This window comes from Oryzias melastigma, linkage group LG22, assembly GCF_002922805.2.
Source record: "Oryzias melastigma strain HK-1 linkage group LG22, ASM292280v2, whole genome shotgun sequence".
In the NCBI taxonomy this organism is placed as follows: Eukaryota; Metazoa; Chordata; class Actinopteri; order Beloniformes; family Adrianichthyidae; genus Oryzias; species Oryzias melastigma.
Window position 1 is genome coordinate 4372785 of NC_050533.1, and position 9145 is coordinate 4381929.

The window sequence follows — 9145 nt, forward strand, 5'->3', positions numbered from 1 at the left end:
GTTCATCTTTGAGCACGGCTCTGAGAAACAGACAACTTTGGTTCTTTTCTAGTTAATTTAAGACTTTATCTCGTAAATTTTCACGTTTTTTCTTGTAAATTTGCAACTTTAAATCTCCTAGATTTAAGATTTTTTTCTCGTAAATTTTTGGCTATTTTTTTTGTGAATTTACGAGTTTTTTCTTGTAAATTTGCTACTTTAAATTTTGTAGATTTAAGATTTTTTTCTCGTACATTTTCGACTTTTAATCTTGTAAATTTACAAGTTTTTTCTTGTAAATTTGCAACTTTAAATCTTATAGATTTACGATTTTTTTCTCGTATATTTTCGACGTCTAATCTTGTAAATTTACGAGTTTTTTCTCGGAAATATGCGACTAAATCTTGTAGATTTGCAACTTTTAAGCTTGTAAATTTAAGATGTTTTTCTTGTTAATTTGCGACTATAAATCTTGTAGATTTACGATTTTTTTTCTCGCAAATTTTCGACTTTTTTATTTTTTTCCCAATTTTTTCAAATTTAATCTCGTAAATGTATGAGGTTTTACTGGCAAATCTCTAAGATTTACATTTTTTTTTCTTGTGAATTTACGATTTTTTTTTTACTCTCAAATTTAACCAATGATTTTTAAAATCTCCTCTTCTTTTCCTTTGGGCTTTTCCCTTCAGGGGTCGCCACAGCGAATCAGTTTCCTCCATCTAAGCCTGTCTTCAGCATCCTCCACTCTAATGAGACCCTGGCTTGGGCCCCCTCGTGGCTACATTCTATGATTTTTTAAATCATAAGTATATTACTTTATTCTCATAATTTAGCAGTTACGACTTTTTTCTCGTAAATTTACGAGTGTTTTCTTGTAATTTTAAAATAAAAATTTTCTTTATAAAGTGTGCCTAATACTAAAACAAAAACAGCACAATCATCATTAAAAGGTCCCTGGGATTGATTTTACAATAGAAAACGTACATTTGAAGTGGGACTTTGAACGGCGACGGTCAACCCTCGACTGCAGCCATCTTTGTGCGCACATGTTTTTGGTGGCGCACAAAGGTTACTTTCACACACATGTCACCTCGGTGGAAATGATCCATCGCGTCAGCGAGACAATCAAGCTTTTGAGCCGAGACGCTGAAGCCCACCCAAAGCATGCACACGCGCGCACACACGTGCACGCTCATCCATCCACTCACTTCTGCCACCATTGTGGCAAGAGCTGTCACAGGCAGAGAAACAGTGTGACCATGTTGATTAGGCCGACCTTTGGGCCAAAGAGTGGAAATATGCTGTCAGGTCTTTACAAAAATACATAAGCTCTCACTTCCAATTAGTCAGCGAGCCGCCGGAGCTCCGACAGGCGAGCGCATGCCAACGCACTCGCAGGCCTCTCCTCCCGTCTGTAAACACAGGCCGCTGCCCTTTCGCTCCGCTCACCTGCCGAGCGCGCTCAAATATTTACGCCTGGATTTCATAGTTGAAGTAACATCACAGAAGTGTTTGGAACGGCGCGGCCTTCAGCGGCCGCGGCTCAGACGCCGCGATGACTGAGCTGAAAACAAAGCCGTGTGGACGGGAAACTTTGAACTTCTGAGGGACTTTGTGGCAAATTAAGGTGATGAATCGCTCTGGTTGTTTTGATCAAGCGGCTTCCAGCAGCAGCTGTTTTCACTGAGAACTGACAAATTAGCTCCGAGTTTAGCGGCTGCGCGGAGACCAGCGCCGCTGATTTGTGAGCGCGGCAGGATTGTTTGCAAGCACGTTTTTCACAGCAACTCTGTAAAGTGATCACTTTAGTGATTAGAGCCGAGCGGACCGAGACAGCCGTGATGACACGGGACCAAAGTCAAGTTCCAGATCCAAAGATTTCTCAGAAACTCCCACAGATCTATCTGACCCATTTCTGCTTTTCCATCCACATGTTTATCTGCAAAACGTCCACATATGAGATAGTAGGCGAAAATTCACTTTATAAATAATGATTTTATTTAGTATGAGTTCAAAAGCTGACCAGATCAAAGACCTGACTTTGTAAAAATGGAATAATATAATAAATAAAAAACATGTATGGTAATAATTCTGAATATTTTAGTCCTCCTGCTCAATTTTACTCCAGCAGAGGGCAGGAGAAATCCCATCTTTGGTTTGGAGCATCACCGTCTGCATGGACAGGAAGACATGATGACAGTCAGCGGAAGAAGTGACCACATTAGCATCAATAAACTCAAATCATTTTATTTCTAAATCTCCTTTCATGTAAAAAAAAACACCTTAAGGCGCTGTGCATAAAAACAACTAAAAACACCATTCCCAAAATATGCAATAAAATAAGTTAAAGAAATCATAAAATTACACACGAATAAACATAAATAAAGTAGAAAGGATTATAACTGGTAGTAGTAAGAGAGGACAATAACAAGGATCCCAATTGAAATATTAGTCTATAAAAATTTGTATTTTTCTGAATTTAAACTCATAAGAAAGTTGTTTTTAACATGTTCTTGTGACATTTTTTCCAATGATGGAAACATATATGAAGAAAATGAAGCTTAAAATTGCATTTCTGATGATTGCTTTTATTCAATAAAAATGTCAAAAAATGCAGTTTGAGAAAGAGTTTATTCATTGTCAAACTCAATCGCACAAGGGGCCAAAATCCAAAACACACCTTAGGTCGCATGCCAAACAGAATAAACATTTATTATAAACTCTAAAACTACATTTTTAAAACTTTAAAAACGTAACTTTTTAACATAATTATGAACAAGATATACAGCTTTACCTGCGATAATGATAGTGGGAATGCTGTAAGCTGAATTTGGCCGCTGAAGTGCTGATAGCTGATAATGCTGAAATTGATAGCTAAAATCACTGAAGCTGATAGCGAGCTAAAATATTAGTTTAATGCCAAATTAGTCTATAAAACAAAAACAAAAAAATCTTAGATTAGCCAAAACAGCCTGCTAAAAATAGCTAAACTTCAAAATGTTTTACTGAAAAAAAATCCTAAATTAATGCAGCTAGCATGTAGCTAAACTATTAGCTAAACTCCAACATTGTCTAATAAAATCTTAGTAAATGCCAAAATAGTCCAAAAATCTAGCAGAATGCCAAGAGTAAACATAGATCTCTCAGTATCAGGAAGGGGGGCGGGGTTGCTCTGCACCAACGGTCCTTCCCACAATTAAGAGGCGAATTTCTGATGAACTACTTTCACTCAGAAAAAAATTTCTAGAAAACAAGTATTTTTTTATTTTTTTTTTAGTTAAAAACAACTCGTGTGTACACAGTGCTTCTGTCTGTGTGGTGAACATTTCATAATCGGTGCTCACGTCTTTTGAACCGAACAGCTTGACTGTGGCGCAGAATGAGTTAAACCTTGGCTGAGCTGTTCCGTTTCAGCGAGGATTTATCTTCCCACCACGCTGTCAACGTTCGATTGGAAAGACCTTGAAGGTTTTGAACATTTACCATTTGGACGGAGAGACACTGTAAAGATTTAGATCTGTCACAGATCTTCTGGATAATATCAGCTCATTAATAACCCTACCACCTACACACGGCAACATACTACCAGTGTGGTGTGGTTCATAAGTAAGGCTGATGAGTCAGATTTACAAACATATGAACCCTACAGAGCAGCGTATTTACAGTTAAAGTGTGTTGTTTAAAATTTCAACATTTTTCTTCCATTTACAAACTATAGCATAGAAAAAAAATCACCAAAATTGTTATTATTTACTTATACTTATAAATGAAGTCTGCATGCAGCTCCTTCTGAAGAAACACATGAATAACCTGTTTGTAGAAGTCTTCTTTTTCTTTCTTCAGTTTTAAAAGTCTCTCTGTCTCAATGAAAATTACAGTTTCGATACGTAATCCTCCATTTAGAAAATAATCCTAAACAAAATTAAAGAATGTCTGGACGGCTGCACTTGACCTGCTACTCTATTATTTTTTAGCTGCGGTGTCATATTCTCTGGGCTCACCAGCGCCCTCTACCAAGTGTATTTCTAAAGGGCATTTTTAGCAGATAAAACGACTAAACGATTCAGCAATGTAATCAGACAATTAGAGAGAAATCAAAAAATTAAGTAAATAAAAATAAAGTGTCTTTTATTATGATAGAAAGACAGAAACAGTGATGCTTCCCAAAGTATGGCGTTAAATTTGCGCCAAAAGTCTCCCACGAGCATATATCAAACTCTACGTGTGTAAAGAATAATCCACAGGTTCAGTTCTGCCTCCATGAACACTCCTGTAGTCCTACACTGGTGGAACTTCTCCTGCATGGGTTAAAAAAACAAAACAGAAATCTACGTGTGATTGGCCGCTTTTCTATTGGCCCCGCCCCTTTACCGTCGCTAGGACAATACTGACGCCATAACTGGATATGTCCATCATTCGTTTTTCAAAGTGAAATAAGGGAAAAAACTTGAAACTTACTATTTTGTATAATGATAATTTTCTGAACTATTATAGATAAAAAAAATATATACATTTGTTGTGTTCCTATTAAAGTATTAAATAGAAAACGGAGCAAACAGACAAATAACTTTTGTTAGATTTCCGACACCAAACTACTTTCACTCCACCCATAATGAACGTTTAAATTCATTTTCCTTTTTTTGTGTTTCCCGCCCCGTGATTGAACTCTTTTCCTAGAAAATTAATTTAAACATTCATTATGTGTTTGATTAATTTTCGATTATTTTTTTAAGCGGGAACATCAAAAATGATTTTTTTTACTACAGTCATTTAGAAATTGATAAATAAATAAAGCAGTCCTTTTTCTTCCTTTTTTCATTTTTAGTTTTAATTTGAAAAACGACGCAGGTATTTCTGGCTTTTTTAATGTTCAGTTTCACACGGGCGCGCAGGAGAAGCTCCACAAGGGGGCAGAACTAGGAGCGGGCGTGGAGACTGTCCTGCACCCGTGGAACTTTCATTGTGCGCGTGAAGTATGATATACGCTCGTGGGGAACTTTAATTTAACACCATACTAGTGAATCCCTCCTCCCCGTAAATCTGTTCGCCGTGTCACGACTTACCATCATCATCATCACTTACTATCATTTTTCTGCTACTGCAGGACAATCTCGTGAGGTAGGACAGATTGTTAGATGTGTTAAAGGGTTAATGCCGCTTCATTATTCCTTTCACTAGAAATAAACGAGTGAAAAACCTGAAAAAGACTTTCACCTCAGGAAGTTCCTGCAAAATGCAAAAAACAGCTGCCGGCCGATGAAGAGAGCCTGACCGAGGATGTGGGAGGAGGAGGGAAAAGGTGCAGGATTGTTTGGAGCTCGGACTTGTTGGGTTTGGCTGAAGCGTTGACGTGGACGCGTGAAGCCAAGAAAGGAGACCTGCGACCTGAAACCAAGACGACCAGTCTGCCCAGCTCCGTTTAGGGATCAGAATGAACCAATGGGAAGGGTCTCCGTCCATCAGAAGGTGTTTTTTGGTCTTTGATGGACGCAACTTTCTTTCCTAAAGTCATTTCTGAGCAGTCAGTCTGTCATGTTGTTGCGTGTGAAGAAACAGCTATTATCAGATAACCAGACAGCAAGGACTTTGTGTAATTTGTAGCCGTCTCTTTGCCACTAATGATCTATCTTTTCTGTCCTCTGGGGAGCGCCGTTCTATTGTTGATACAGCCCATAATTTAGATTTATCCTCTGGGTAAATAGAGAGCGGTTTGTTCAAGCTCTTGGAAGAACACAGCCTTCAAATCACTTGATCATTAATCCACACATTGTTTTATTTAGTCCCAGCTCTCAGCAGCTAGGAGCCAAGGTGGGGGGAGGACAGGGGGACACCCAGGGGTCAGACACAAGCCCTCCACTGTGGGGTAGGAAGGCCCGAAGACACAGGTCTCCCACGGGGGGTACTAGAAACCCTCAAGGGTCAACTTTCTGCAAATATAAACCAACCAAGAAAAGCTGATCCCCTGATGTCCTGGAGATGACTAGTGATCATCCAGAACTCTGTCCTATATTGAATCACATCTAAAGAAGACGATTATCTGAGCTGAAAAACTGATTAACAAGATGCTGTTGTTCCAAATTCTGATGCCTTTTTGTCCCATAAATCAAAGTGAACAAAACTCCAACACGTCAAACAGATCCAAATCCATGGGGTTTGTGGAGTTACAATTGAAAAAACAGATTTTTTTTAAGTGCAAGTCATTATTAAAGCACTTGTGGTAAAAAATGGGGAAAATTTTAGATTTCAGATTTTTAGATGTTCTTTCGTCGTTCTTATCTACATCAGTTCTGGAGTTCTATTCTCATTTACTTCTCCTCTCCTCTATTCTCTATTGTTTATTTAATTTAGTTCTCTGTGCTTCTGTTCGGTGCAGTATGATTCACGTGTTGTTCCTCTTTCCCATTTCCCTCCGGAAGAACGGGAGAGATTTCAGTTCCATGTGGATCACCCGTGCTCCTGTTCTTGGCCGTGGACCTGGCCTCTGGCTCGTCTTGGTCGGGGACCTCGCCTATGGCTCGTCTTGGCCGTTAACTTTGCCTGTTGCTCGTCTTGTCCGTGGACCTCGCCTGTGGCTCGTCTTGGCCGTGGACCTGGTCTCTGGCTCGACTTGGCCGTGGACCTGGTCTCTGGCTCGACTTGGCCGTGGACCTGGTCTCTGGCTCGACTTGGCCGTGGACCTCGCCTCTGGCTCATCTTGATCGTGGACCTCGCCTGTGGCTTGTCTTGGTCGGGGACCTCACCTCTGACTCGTCTTGGGCGTGGACCTGGTCTCTGGCTCGACTTGGCCGTGGACCTGGCCTCTGGCTCATCTTGATCGTGGACCTCACCTGTGGCTTGTCTTGGTTGGGGACCTCACCTCTGACTCGTCTTGATCGTGGACCTCGCCTGTGGCTCGTCTTGGCCGTGGGCCTCGCCTCTGGCTCGTCTTGGCCATAGACCTCACCTCTGGCTCGTCTTGGCCGTGGACCTCGCCTCTGGCTCGTCTTGGCAGTGGACCTCGCCTCTGGCTCGTCTTGGCAGTGGACCTCGCCCCCAGCTGTTCCCCAGTTCTACAGTATCTGGATGAACTCTATTCAAATACATAGTTGTGGAGTTAGATAAGCTAATTTTTTAACAGTCCTGGTAATTTGCCTGTTCATCCTGGGGGTGGATTTCTTTATGTGGACATCACTGAGGTTTCTTCTTTTTCTCCTGAATCAGGTTTTTTAGGAGTTTTCCCTCTCCAGGGAGGAGGGTCTAAGTACAGGGATAACCAGTTTTATTTAGTCTATTTAGTTTGGCAATTAGCGATTGTTTACTTTTCATGACCAACCTTCTATCTCTGTACAATTACCGGCATGAAGCCCAATGAGGCAATTTTTTGGTGGTACTGGGCTATATAAATAAAATTGAATTTAAAAAAATGCTGCAGCCCAAACAAAAAAACGCATGATGTGAAATGAATATGCGTACGTCCATCTTTTAGTCAGGGGTTGCTGGAGCCTATCCCAGCTACTGTTGGGCAAATGGTGGGTACGCTCTGGACTGGGTCCATTGCAGGGCCAGAAAAGCAGTATTCTTTAATAATGTGAGACTTTTCATAAATTATTAAGAAAGTAATCAGTTAGCTCTTTAACACCCGTGACAAATTCTTTTTAAAACTGAAGTAAAAACAATAAAGTTCATTCAAAATAAGCAAATAAAGCACATTGTTGCAGATGTTAAATGACTTGCAGGAAAGTCTTTTCATTCAAAGATTCAAATAAACAGCCGCAGCGATTATTTAAAATCTGGCAGAAAAAACTGATGGTGAAGCTGATGGTGTTAAAATACTGAGGAAAAAGAAAAAAACAGCCCATTGAAATCAAGAAAGCATTTTGATCTGGTTTGCATCAGCCCCTGAAATGAAGTTAACACAACCTCAGATGAACAGAGAGAACCCACAAACTGCCACACGCGTTAACACAATGCAGACGGGGAGGGACAAAAACGCACTCAGCAAAATTCATGTTGAGTGAGAGCGATTACTCACCGAAGGAAAACAGCAATCAAACTGTATAAGACCTCAAAAGCTGCATGTCAAACTCAGTTTCTTAAACAAAAAGTTCAACAATGAAGCACGAGAAAGGCTTCCAAACACAAAAGAAGTCTCAAAACTGCTGGAAAAAAAATCCTTTCAGCACAAGGCAAACTCACGAGTTTCTCAACTGTGAAACACGGTAGTGGTGTGCTAGTGATGTGGGCTTGTTTCAAAGCTAAATATAATTTGATAACTCTGTGCCATCTACACTATTTACAAGGATAGAAGTGAAAAAAACATTATCCTAATTTGCAAAATGTGTACAAAATGCTCAAAAAGCAGAAACATGAGGAGTTAAAGATTATAGTCAAATATGTAAATATCTACAACTTAATAAACTTTTTTTTAATTACGACTTTAAATATCATAGATTTATGAGAAAAAAAACGTGTTAATTTACAAGAGTTAAAAGTTGTAATTTTGAGAGAAAAAAAACGTGCATTATTATTATCATTATTATTATTATTATTATTTTTTTTGGTGGCCCTAATACTTCATCGTAAATACCAAAGATGAAATGATTAAAGATTTGAAAAAGCATTTATTTTTTACTACTGTAATTAATTAAAAACTTTGTAAATAAACACTAATACATGTTTTTGTTTTAAATTAAATAAACAGGAACAGTAAAATATTTATTTGCATAAAATCTCTCATAATTATCTACACAGGTTATAAAAATGTACTTTAGACCCGCCCACATCTCATGGGTTTTGACCAAATCTCGTGGGCTACGACCGCATCTTGTGGGCTACGACCAAATCTCAAGGGTTACGACCAAATCTTGTGGGTCGTGATCAAATCTCGTGAGTTGCGACTCAAATCTCATGGGCTACGACCACATCTCATGGGTAATGACCAAATCTCATGGGTTACGACAAAATCTCGTGGGTTATGACCAAATCTCGTGGGTTGCGATCAAATCTCATGAGTCGCGACTCAAATGTCGCGAGTTACAACCAAATCTTGTGGGTTACAACCAAATCTCGTGGGCTAAGACCAAATCTCGTGGGCTACGACCACATCTCGTGGGCTACGACCACATCTCGTGGGCTACGACCACATCTCTTGGATTACGACCAAATCTCGTGGGTCGTGGTCAAATCC